The 13095-nt window shown below is 35.4% G+C and overlaps 1 protein-coding gene across 4 annotated transcripts in view; it reads right to left on the minus strand.

Annotated features, from left to right (window-relative positions):
• Nucleotides 1–13095, minus strand: part of TENM1 (teneurin transmembrane protein 1) — a 1260898-nt gene that overhangs the window by 828468 nt on the left and 419335 nt on the right. For 3 of the 4 annotated variants that reach the window (XM_075435330.1, XM_075435332.1, XM_075435331.1), the window contains one exon: nucleotides 9633–9695. The exons of the other annotated variant lie outside the window; for it this stretch is intronic. The gene's annotated coding sequence lies outside the window, so the exon portion shown is untranslated. The remainder of the gene's footprint in view (nucleotides 1–9632; nucleotides 9696–13095) is intronic. 4 annotated transcript variants of the gene reach the window in all.

Genomic DNA, 13095 nt, shown 5'->3' on the forward strand with positions numbered 1-13095 from the left:
AAACCTAGGTTATGACTACCACAGCAATAGCCACCCAGTCTAAGACCTAACCAGTGTGTTACTGTACTTTGTTTTTCAAAGGTTCATGCCAACATTTTATTTTTGTTTCTGTCTACATGAACAAATTCTCTGCATCAGGCTCAAATCTCATGGAAGAACATCAGTTTCATTCAGGTTCACACACACTAAGCATTAGTAAGTCTTGCAACAGATCAAATCTACATTTTGAATTTTCAGTGAGAAGATCCAAAGAGAGCCAAATATCATGTCTAGCTTTCAAATGAAGCATTTAATAAACTCTAGTTCCCATATTTATGCCCATGTTAAAGATATATGATAGTCACAGGAATTTTGAATCAATAGAATCAGAAATTGAATAAATCAGAGAATTTCCAAGTGAAACACAAGTATATCCACGTATAGATGTAATCTTACCAACATCCTTGTTTCTTTTGGCTATTACTGTAATATACTCCATGGGTACTGACATAGGCTGAAGAATGTCATTTTCCGTACTCTGATGTTCCCACCCTGAGCCTTCAACCTTTCACAGGAATCAGGGAGGCTCACTTCAAAGCACTCTAAATCTTCCACAACTCACCTAACGAGTGGAGAACTGTAGCAAGTCAAAAGTCATAAATACATTAAACACAGAAATATACAAAAGTGCAATTATCCTCACAAGAAAAATGGCAATCTCGGATTAACTGTAAGACAAAATGTATCTGACCTCGTTCCCAACTGTCCATGTCAGATCATTCAGAAATCAATCATACTTTATTTTTAAATAGATTGGCAATAGAAATTTTAGGAAACAATTCTTCAGTCTTCTCTGAAATAAACCTATTTCAGCAGTGATAACGTCAAACAAAACCTTGTGACTCTAGTATATTTATACAAAAACCTGCTATTTTGCCTTGTGACTAGGTGCTAATAAAGTATATGGGAAAACTCAAAAGGTGTGCAGTAGGACAAGCAGTATAAATTTGCAGACTAAATCATCAGACTAAACTCTCTGGCAGTAGGGCATTTTCTTTCATTTGACAATAGATATACATATTTATGGTGATCTAAACACAGTAACACATAATTAAAAGAGTGAAATAGGATGAATGACACTGAGGCTGCTGGTATTTGCAAGGAGTGAAACATGTTAGTTACTATATATGACTATGGCTGGCAATTTGTATAACACTGAGCCTCCTGGCTTCTGCAAGAAAATTTTCTCAAAGCAAAAGAGTTCGAGCTTTCTTCACCCTCACACCTTTTGAGTTATACTAGACGAGGAACAATATTGTAAAGAATAGTTGTCATTTTCCATGTCACCTTCAATGATTATCTGTGTCTTCCAAGAATTTTCCTAACCTGTAGGATTTATTGGATCATCAATTTTAGTTTATTTTCAAGTACCTTTAAATTGCATGACTGAGAATCAAGAATCGAGGTCCAGAAGATCAGTAGTATAATAATTATTTGACGATTACATTGGCTCAGAGAATAGATTTGATCTGTTAGAAACATTTAAAATACACTGAAGCTATATAGGGAGAATTAACATAATTTTTCAAAAAGGTAAATATATTTCTAACATATTATTTCAAATCTGAATGTTCAAATATTAAATTCATTTTTAGTAAACAATCAGATTAGAGTGTGATTATTATTAAAAGGAATTAAATAATGATTATTAAAAACATTACAGCTAATTAGAAAAGACAAGAAATGTAAAGATGAACTCACCTTCAAAAGAATAATATTTTTCCTATGCATTTAAACTATGTCTTTTTTTCTATTAACGAGGTGCATAATAATGACTCTGGCCATTTGAAAAGCTAAAAGTCTGTAATTGAACAATTATTAGTGTCACACTGCCTAAGGGCACTATTTGTCAAGAGATTTATAGGATGGGCAATTATATCCACTCAGCCTTGAAGGATAGATAATATTATCTTCTGATGGAAACAAATTATCCTTTATACTTAATTTAAAAAAAAAAAATTTAGAAGTTAAGCTTCTCCATTCTATTATTTAGGCCTTCTGTAGTAGAGTCTTTCAGAATACCTTTTTTTCCTCACTATAAAGCATTGCAAATTTCCCTAGGGTACAGTATGGAAAAATTGCCAGTGCCAATTCATTACATAAATTACCCTACCAAAGGAAAAAATTAGGGTATTTCTTTCATTTGTGTCTTTGGCCTATTATGTTTGCTTTAACTTTCTTCATGTACACAATTGCATACATAATCCTTATTGAAAGACAGAAGCGGCTTAATGAACACAAAAAAGTTCTTCAAACCTTTGCACGTTTTATTTACAAACTCATTTAGTCTTTAAATGAGTCTTTAACACAATGTCATGCTAAAAAAAAAAAACAAAACAGACATCCAGGTCCTTGACCATTCTTTCCTAACTGCTTTTCAGGTCCTCAAGCAGTGTAGAGGTAAGTCCCACCCCCTCTTCCACATGTAGCTTTAAATCCCGTGAATTAAAAAAAAAAAAAAAAAAAAAAAAAAAGAAAGAAAAGCCTTGTAATCACCTCAAATAAGAAAGACTTTGGGTGGCCTCTCACAGGCATTACACATTTTGTGAGGTCCAAATCCTAAAGCAGGTTAAAAAGAGCTTTAAAAATATAAATGTAGTGATTTCTAAATGCAGAGGACTTTTCTTTTGGTTTTCAGTTGATTTTTCAACTGAGACTAACTAAACTCAAGGGACCTGATTAGAATGAGTAGGCCATGATTTGAAGGAGCAACACTTCAAACCCTGGCAGGACACCAATCCAAAGCCTGAAGAATACTACAAAGTAAAAAATTCATATAGGTATATTTTTTTCCTCTGTCTACCTAAAGTGAAGAGTGGTTAGTTCTGGAACTGCTCATTAAGCCTTCACATTGTGTGCTCTAACTACTGCCTGTCCCTGGAGAGGCGAATTGCAAACTCGCAATCCTGCAGTAGATTTTCAGATCGGAAAGGTCTGTACGTCTCCTTAAAACATTTCCAACACAGATAATCAACTTCGAACTTACATGGAAGGCAAAAACCCACAAAGAGTCTGTCACAATGAGAGCAGAGAGATTTACAGCATTACAAACATCATGTATTTTACTGCAGAGAAGATAAAAATCACAATGTAATCAGCCCAGCCATCCCTTTGTGGCAGACAGGGTAGTATACTAGCAGTGCACTGACAAGTACTAGCATTGCTTATTGTGACCGTGAGCTAGATATAATTAGGAAATGAAATTAATTGTTACATCAAGACTACTATGACTGTGTACATTTACAAGACAACTAGCCACGTATTAAGAAGCAGGACTGAAGTCCCACTTCATGCCTAAAAAATTCTTTTCCAGGAAGGATCTGGGATCTGCCACTCATTATCTTTGGCCATCAAAAAGAATTAAGAACCAAGGCTGTATGTCCTGTTTTTGGAATACTTACTCCACATGCTTCACTGACACACTGCTATTACCAAAGTCTGAAATGCTCTTCACTGTTATTATTTGTGTTAAATAAAACACAGTGGTAAACACTTCATTCTTTTCATAAATTCTGTTTCTGTCAGCTCAACCATTATTGTTTTCTTCTTGTCAGTTTCAGCAAATAGCCTACTAAATAGCTATCTGCAACTTAATTAAAATACACATTATTAATGTCATGTTTATATGGAAAATCTCTGGCAAAATAAGTAGCCTCTAGCTTTTGAAGCAATCACAATTAAGTCTGTCAATATGTACCAGTCACTGAAATACACGAAGAAAACAAGACTAAGTGAGCCAATTTGACCTGCTTCAACCACCTCTGCATAAAATGGCATTTCACAGAACATTTGATCTGGAAAACTACCCACAGACCAATTATAAGAAAGTGTCAGTTGTGCAATATAATGTATAACTGAATGCGCCAGATAATTTAAAGCTAATTTGCTTTAACCGAAATGCGTAAAATCCTGTCTCAATTTGGATACATGAGAACTTTACCACCAATTTGAATAAAACCATAATGTCTTGGTAGTACATAAGAAGTAATCCTAATTTAACTACAGCATAAGCAGTGACTGCTCCAAAAATACCTAGACAGGTGAAAGCATCCCAAATTCCAAGGGTAATCTTTTGAAAGGTCTGTTTGCGTTGCAGGTTCCCCTGCTGCCACCCCTCAATTTCGTGACTGCTCTTCTCTAGTTTTATCAGTAGAAAGCTCAGCCTTTTTCCCTGGACGCCAAACATCACCACAACTTCTCATGACCTTCTGCCTCTGAATCACCGTAAAAGGCTGTGAAAAATTCTATTGAATAAACTTTCCATCTCAGTAAGATTACATCTTCAGGGTTACTCTGCATGTTATGCAGAACTATCTTTCCTTCCCCCCTCTTCCCCGAAGAGTGAATTTTTGACTTGGCATTTAATCACTTTTCATGTTTGGCCACAGAAAAAAAGAAAATTATTCTTTCCTTTTAAATATTTGAAAGTAACATAGAGGTTTAAAGAAACAGGTATGAAATTGCCTAAAACCCCACATTAATTCGCAACTCTCAACTTCTCGTAATTACCAGTAACAAATGTGGTACTTGTTTGAAAATCCTTTCTTCTTGTTGTTTCCTTACCCATGTACTTGGCAGCACACTGGGCCTAACATACATTTGTGCTTCCCTTCACATGGAACAAGAACCTTGGGAAGCTGAGATGGAGCAAAGGCTTTCAATTTTTTCTTTCAATTTGGAAAGTGGCAGGTGGGGAATTCAGCAGGCAAGAGGCTATGCCACAGCACTGGGGACGATACAGACAAGTGTGCGTGCTCAGACAGCTGATGTGGAACAAATTCAAGCAGCAGACTCAAGTGGTGGACTTCTAAACATGTTTGATTTAGACAGGTGTTAGAGCCCTGAAAATCAGGGCTGCTCTTCTTTAGCTCAAAAATACCTCTGAAATATTATCCAATAGGAAATTTCTCTAATATAAATATACATCATACATACACACACATACATAAAAGCATCAACCTATCCATATAAACATTATCAACATGAACAGGCTAATCAGTGTCACTCTTCTGGGAACGGTGCAGCTCACACCAGTTCTGCCATTTGCAAGTTTGGCTTTTTCTACTTTTCTCTAGCAAGGCTAGATGAGAAGACGTATCAAGGTTTGATTCACTCAGTGTTAAAGAGGTTAGGAATGAAAAAATCCTCAGAGCATACTTCCGAAGCCCCTACAAAGTGGAGTCACATAAGACGGGCAGGTGCACACAGGCATACATGATGAGAAACAACCAGAGAGCCAGGAAGAGAAGAAATGAGGTGGTAGTTAACAGACCATTCTTTTAAAGGTCCCCGTAGCTAGCACCACCTGTAGCACAGATGAGGTTTACCAGCCACACCTGAAGCAGAGGTAACTGTGAAAGAGGGAGTCTGCAGAACTGCCCTGTACACTCATGAATTGTAAGTACAATGGCAAGGTAACACGAGCAGTCAGATGTGCAGCAGTCCTGCTGAATGCATGCATCTGACAGGTCTATGAAAAAGGACAGTTTTTCTTCATCCTCTGTCTTTGTGAATGCTAACATCTACCTATATGTTTTTGAACTTCATAAAATAGTAAATGTTATTAAAAGTGTAATTATTATGCAATTTAGACTGAATAAAATGTTAAGCCACTGGCAGAAAGACCTTTAAATAGATCATTTTAAAAGCAGATCTAGTGTTTCAATTTTTTTTCTAAAAGGTGTTTGAAACCTGGCATTTGCTATTAAGCTTTTGTTATTTTGAATTCCCATACTGTTCCAGGAGAAAACAAACACCAAAGCATCCACTGTTTTCTGGGATGGAAACCCCAACAGCTAATTGGCTCCTTTGTTAATACATCTATATTGTAACAACCGTACTGGGAAGAAATCTAGATTGCCTACCACAATTTGACATGATTTAATATTTGTATCTCACTGTTACTCCACATATCTACCAACACAGGATGGAAGAGACAACTATCACTCACAGTGACCAATTACAACTCTACTCACCATCATCCCTTTATTGAGACATACAAAAAACCCCATTTATATTTAAGACAATTCTCAACTCTTAAGCAAAATAATAACTGTAACAATTTTTTGTACCCTCAAATAAAAAACTTACTGCTATGCAACATGTTTAAAGATCAGAAGCAGACACTAAATAGCCACATTAGCAGGATGTTTCCAATAAAGATAATCAAAACTGTGAGCATTTAAACAGTGTTAAAAATAAGATGCAGAGTTTTATATCCAGTGAAATGACTTGTGATCCCATTAGCACTCGTTTCAAATATTTTCAGACCCAAGCCCTGCCTGCATTATAATTTCCATTAATGCTATTTGTGATGCACACCTGTGGCAACTGCAGGTCCCAGTTTTCCTGACAGAGATGTAGCCAGATGCAAAATGATAATGACACTCCAGGTGCCTTCTATAACAACAGACATGCAGAAGTCTTGAGAAACTGTGAATGCAGTGAAATGTGAGAAAACTTAGGAAAGTCAGAATCTCTTTACAGTAGCAAACAACATGAGTTTGGATTTCCTGACGTATGAATGTCCAGAAACGAGCAAAACATCCACAAAACCCTGCCTTATGAAACAAACCCAAAGAAGCTCAAAATGTATGTTTTGACTCAATATTTCCTTCAAGAGCAAACTCTTGCAGTGCATTAGATGAAATTCTAGACCCAGTGAATACGACGACATAACTTCTACTGATTTCAGCAGAGCCACAATTTCATCTTTGGGCCACCCACCTCACCATGGTCCCTGTTGTGCACTCCACTAATAGTGCGTATGACTGCTCAGAGGCATGATGGATACAAGATGAACCTTTCAGGGAGCAAAATTGTGGAATAAAACATTATTTGCATCATAAAATGTAATGTAATTAAATTATGTTTTAAATACACTAATTTAATAAACGTTCAAGCACCATCTGATGATATATAATGCCCTGTATTTGCCAGTATGGGATAGGATTATGGAATTACAAAAAGCAAATACCCCAGATGAGTCTAAAAGGATAGAATTGGTGCTACATTAGTTCACAGTTGTAATACTGTTCAATGCTCTTTGGTAATATGAACAAGACAACAAACCATTTCATAATGAAAAATGAGGCGATCTCTGCAAAAGGGATGATTACAAAAACAACTTCTAAAATTTGCTGGCTTATGTCCTTTAATTATGTGTCATCTTTATACTCAGACACGGGAACAAGAATCACTTGCCAATGGAGAAACAAATGCATTTGCAAGGTGAGGGGGTAAAAATCCCCACGAATGTGGATAATACAAAAAATGAAGAGAGGTTAAGGCAAATAGCAACAGAAAATTAATTCTATGTTAACTGCAGATGATTAAGCTTATCAGTGTAATTCCTAAGATGTTACCAGAGAACAATTTCAAGCAGCTAGTAGACAAAGAACTAATGTCACACATTTTCCAACTTCGACTGGCCAAGCAAAGGCAAATATTACTAAAATAACAGTAAATTAATCATGACAACTTCTACAAATTTGAGTACTGTAAAATGTAGGAGTTCAATCATGCTAGAGTCTATTTTTCACTAAAAAAATGTTGCACCAACATTTCATTGCAAATAACGAATGGATATTTATATGTGACAAAGCACAAAGGCTTCCCTCCTTATGCTCTGTTATGAATTCCCTTTAAGAGTCATTAAAAACACAAGCCCCAAATTACTGAAATTGCCTAGATAAATAAAGTCATTATAAATCAGAACAAAATGAAATATTCAAGCACACACTAAAATTATTATCCCAGACCAATTCCAACAAGCTGCCTCTGATTACTGTAGTACCCACTTAGGAAAAGTCTAGGCAAAACCAGAACTGCTGAGAATGAAAAGCTCCTTTGCCTGCAACCTGCAAAAGCTAGTATTGACCAAAGTGCTGCATTCCCCATACATAAGTTCAGCAGGAACTTAGAAAGAATCTTCAAAAACTGACTTCAGATTTTTTTGTGTGTGTGTGTCAGATCACCTTTGCTACAGATGTGCAATAGTAAAATACAAGTTACAACTTTCAAGGTTCATTTTCACTGGTAAGAAAAAGTAGAAAAGCTTTCAGGAGAAATCAAGTATTTCACTGTTTTATTTAATGCTGGCTTAAAAGACACCTTCACAGAAAAGCAAATTCCAAACTGTTTTCATGCTTTGAAAAACCTGTATTAAACACTTTTCACTCTGCCAGAGGAGCAATGCAGATAATACATATCTTAAAGAACATCTGAGTGGCCAGACGTTCACATTTGCTGAAGTATGTACTGTTGTCTATGGGAGCAAAATCTACTTTTTTTTCACGTCTTGAAAATGTTTATATCTCCTCCCAGTAATCAATTAGTGCAACAAATGCTTCTTACAGAATAAAATCTAAACTTAATATTTCCTAGACAGAATACAGGAAAATTATAGGCATTACAATATTTCAGACCAAGGAATGATTTGACTGAAGTATCATCTGAGATGCGAAGACTGCCTCATCTCTCTGAGCTATAAGTCTACTTTTATTTTTATGTTAAAGTTATATATATATAGTCATAAAGCCCATCCTAACACAAAGCTATAAAATTACACTAAGAAACGTTTCAGAAGTGCTAGTCTCACAATCTAACGGAAAAATGAAGTAGAAATATTTTATAATGCTAAGTACATAGAGCCCAAATATAGGCAGATAAATTAGTTTATTCGCATATACATACATGTATGTATGTATGTATCTACCTCAGTGTCACTGTAACAATGAAAGCAAGAAACAGCAAGCATAAAAAAAAACTCATTGCAGTAATAAGCATGCTGAAAAGAAAGGAAGAGCAGGACTAAAATTGCCCAAAAAAACCCCAAAACACATCAAACAAAAAAAAAATAGCCCCAGATTTCTCCCCTGCCCCCCCCAGAACAGTCAGGCTTAATATGCCTGTATGATTTCTCAGTGTGGCTCAGTGTGCCAGGTGTGGTACAAAGCCCAACAAGATCACATCCCTGTTTGCTGAATTATCCTCATCATCCAGAAGGTACAATGTTTTATTTGGTATGACAATGTTTTTTAAGTTTCTTAAGCCACAGAATGGCTGGTAAGCATTTTCAATGAGAATTGCAGCAAGTCTTTTGAAATTATATTTGGATTATGCTTCAACCTAAATCCACCTGTAATTTTTTACACCTTAAGGTTCAAAAAGAATTCAGTGACAAGCTTTCAAGTATCCTTGAATAAACTCCATTTCTTCTACATATCAAATTTATCAGTTTGCTTTAGGTTCTTCACCAAGTATCTTGTGTGATAATTTTATCCACCTGACGCAAATTTAATGTATTCTCATGCTTCTGGAAGCATTTCACATCCCTTTTGCCCAGTAAACAACTCAACAGGGCTATGGCAGAATGGGATCAAACATATTGTGTGCTGACAAGGAGGTTAATTGTAGTCTTTTGAAAAATTTGGTGTTTATTGTATAGAGAACCTGAAATGTAATCCTTCCTTACAAGTGGAAAAGATTGAGCAAGGTTTGTTCTGCATTATCTGAGATGTATTTATAACCTTCCAAAAGCATCTAAAATAGGGATAACCTGAAAAACTTGAGGCTCAAAAATCAATACTCACGTTATGGTGACTGACAAGAGAAACTGGGGCTATGATGGGACGCTTCAGGCTAGAGGAGATAGGCTGCAAGAGAAGAAATCTAAACTCAGATTCAGTTGATACACTGGACATTATTAACTAGTGAGATATTTTTCAAACTTCTTCATAAATAGGTGGTTATTCAAAAAAGGACAGAGTTGTCAGTGGAATTCCAAAAGCTCCAGATCATGTACTATATAAATTACACCTTTTATAATTCAGGATAGGCAGGGCTAAATCTGGACTGTTTTTTCTATTTAATTCTATGATGTGACTGACCTTTAGATTAAATTTGCTGGAATAGATTTCCTATTAATATTAAATGACACAAAAAAATTTACCTCTGAACTCCAGACTTAGATTTCCTTGGGCTCTTGATTATTTCTGTGCTCCAATTATTTACTTAGCCTACTTATATAAAGATAGCCAAACCAATATCACGACCAGCCTACCAATTTCAAAACTGACTGAATTTGAATTACTTCAAACATAACAGTACTCTGATACAGAGACAAAAAACCTCATTCATTTCTCATCATTAGTTCAAATAATTTCCTGCCTGTTTTATCTGCAAATTATTGTGTTTTCTAATCCTGAAGAAGGTTCCTTTCCTTGTTACCAGAGGTAAACAAGTGGATGGGTGAGCAGCAGAACTAATGAAGCCTGGTTTCCAAATCTCCATGTGAAGTTTCTGACATTTAATAAAAGGAAAACTAATTAGCTTTGGGGTTAATAAGTTAGGATATTAGTAGTGTCTTTCCCTTCCACCCAGAAACCTGTATTCAGAACTTAACACTTTGATAGTTCCAAGCCTCTGTCATATATACAAACATCGGCCAACCAGTCAAAGAAGCAACACACATGGTGTGACTGAAAAGCCCTATTTTTTGGGAAGCAATGATAAAAATAAAAAACCTTATTTTCTATCTTAGCAGGAAAAAAAAAAAGTAGCTCATCACCTGCATAAATAATATTGAAGACAAAACATTAACTATTAAATGTTATTAAATGTTCTTCAGCAAAACATTTGCAGCCCTTGTCACGTATTTCCTCTTAAGAAATAAATATACATGTAACCAGTGTGATGGAGGACAGCATGGTACTGCTTCAGAAGGAAGTCCTAACACTGCAGCCAGTATTCCTGTAGACTTTTCATCCCATAGAAGACAGCAGAGTGAGTGTATGGAAAGAAAGGGTGTCAACAAAATGCTCATGAGTACGTGCAGAGAAATCACTATGGCTGAAATAATTGCTTACAGGCACGCTGGGGAAGCGTTCACATGGCCTGTCATTAACAGGAGGACAATGCTGGTAGAAGGACCAGCTGTGTATATTTGAAAGCTGCATCACTGCCAAATCTGAGCACCCTGCCAGTAATGCCTGTATGCCAGTTTCTCTAGTACCTGAGAAACTTCCAGTCTCTGTGGCATTTTAATGTATATTTAGATGATACATGCAAATTGAAATCCAAAACTTTACAGAAGTCAGGAGTCTGAATTTTGCAAACAAAGTGGCAAACAAGGTATACGCAAGAATACACACAAATAAAAGATTTTGTACTGAATCTCCCTAAGAATATTCACTGGTTCATTTTGTTTTACAGAAATTAAAAGTTAAACCCCTCAAACCTGAGAGGTATTTATCCTGGTCATTTTATTGAGAAGAAACATGGATTAAAGAACAGTTCAGCTCAGTTGCTCATCTTGATAGAACCTTTGGTTCAGGAAAAACTTTGGGTAGGGAAAAAAAGAATATAGCTCATCCAGCATCTAATCAGCAGCCCCAAATTGACAAGCTAATTACTCAAAAAAATCCCAAAAAACCCACAAGTACAGAATGCTGTATACTTATTTCAACGATACCCTTGTCTCAGTACCAATATATTAGCTTTAAAGTGGTATTTTAGAAATTATTTATACTGTCTTTCAAAAGAATAGGCTACACCTTACTACTTGCATATAAAAAGCACTATGCTTTATGTTCTCTGTACCTGGCAATAATCCTAGGACACAGAATTGTTCAGAAAATCCCTGGAAGCTAAATAGCTATGTTTGAGCTACCATTGTGTTTAGATACTGGTTAAGCAAATGAATTTCATAAAAATCTTAAACCAATTGATTTTCCCCCTTTAGAAATTGGTCAAAGAATGCATTTTTATGGTGGACCTTAGGCACTGAATCACGATTAGAGAACTGAGCAAACATCAAAACATTCACAGCACCACAAGCTATTTTCTTCTCTGCTTCTGATTCCTAGACAGTTATTACTTTTGACAAAGAATTACAGAGAAATATTCCTCTAGGTTTCTGAAAGTAAGGAGACATTCATTATTAATAGGATTTTTTACCTTGGTAAAAATACTGTGTCAGAAAGTACCATTCGGGGAGCTTGGGAGGAGATGAGAGACAGGTAGACTGCTGGACTTTATGCATGTTGTATCAGAGGTTTTAAAGATCAGCCAGTTTTATTTTTGTAATTCATTATTTATTTCAACTTTTAAAACTTTTGTAGTGACTGCTGATGAACTTCACATGCTTTCACTGTACAAATAATCTACAGAAATTATTGACTGAAAAACTTGCTGTGTTGTAGGCATGTAAGCTTGTACCTTCACAGCGGAATACATATGTATATGCACATTATTACGCTTTTTTTTATTTTGTAGCATGCTGTAGATCAAAAATAATTCAACTAAAATTTTGTAGATTGTGCCAAATTATTTAATTAATTGTTATCTTATTTTAATTTCTAATCTGTCTGAAAACTATAAGAATTTAAGGTTATACATATATATGTTTTGAGTACTTGGTAATACACATTTTTCCTTACTATTCTTATCAAAGGTTAGTGGTAAAAAGAAAAAAAAAGACTAGAGAGAGACTTATCAATTCAGCTGACTGCTAGATGGACCAGTCCAAATACCTATTTCCCAAAATGGCATTAAATGTAGTTGATTCACTTGGACTATGCAACAATGATTTTGATAGAGGAGGCATGAGCCAAAACTAAGTAATCTGAGAAAACATCAGGTTCTTTTACAAGAATAAATTGTAGCCTGATACTTAATACCTCAAGATTTCATGGTAAATTTTATTCACAGTAAGTGTAGCTATTGGATCATTTACATGACTGATACTGAAAAATGGAACCAACTGCACTTGGGATGAATGCATTAGAGTCTCATTCTAAATAGGTTAATGGAGCTGTTCTTTGAAAGTTAGTTAATAACACTGTCGAAAAATCACACTCTAAATTCACAGTATTGTTTTCCAGCTATTGCTGGTAAACAGTTTAGGAAAACTGTTTTACTTTCTTTAAGTGGGTGTTTTCAAGTATAAAAAACCCCATTAAAACAAAACGCCTTACATTCCTTGCAAGAGCTTGGATTCTTGGTTTTTTTAATCTGGAGAAATTTCATGTTCATAACGTAACAGACACCTTCAAA

The sequence above is a fragment of the Opisthocomus hoazin genome, chromosome 14, assembly GCF_030867145.1.
Source record: "Opisthocomus hoazin isolate bOpiHoa1 chromosome 14, bOpiHoa1.hap1, whole genome shotgun sequence".
NCBI classification, from domain to species: Eukaryota; Metazoa; Chordata; class Aves; order Opisthocomiformes; family Opisthocomidae; genus Opisthocomus; species Opisthocomus hoazin.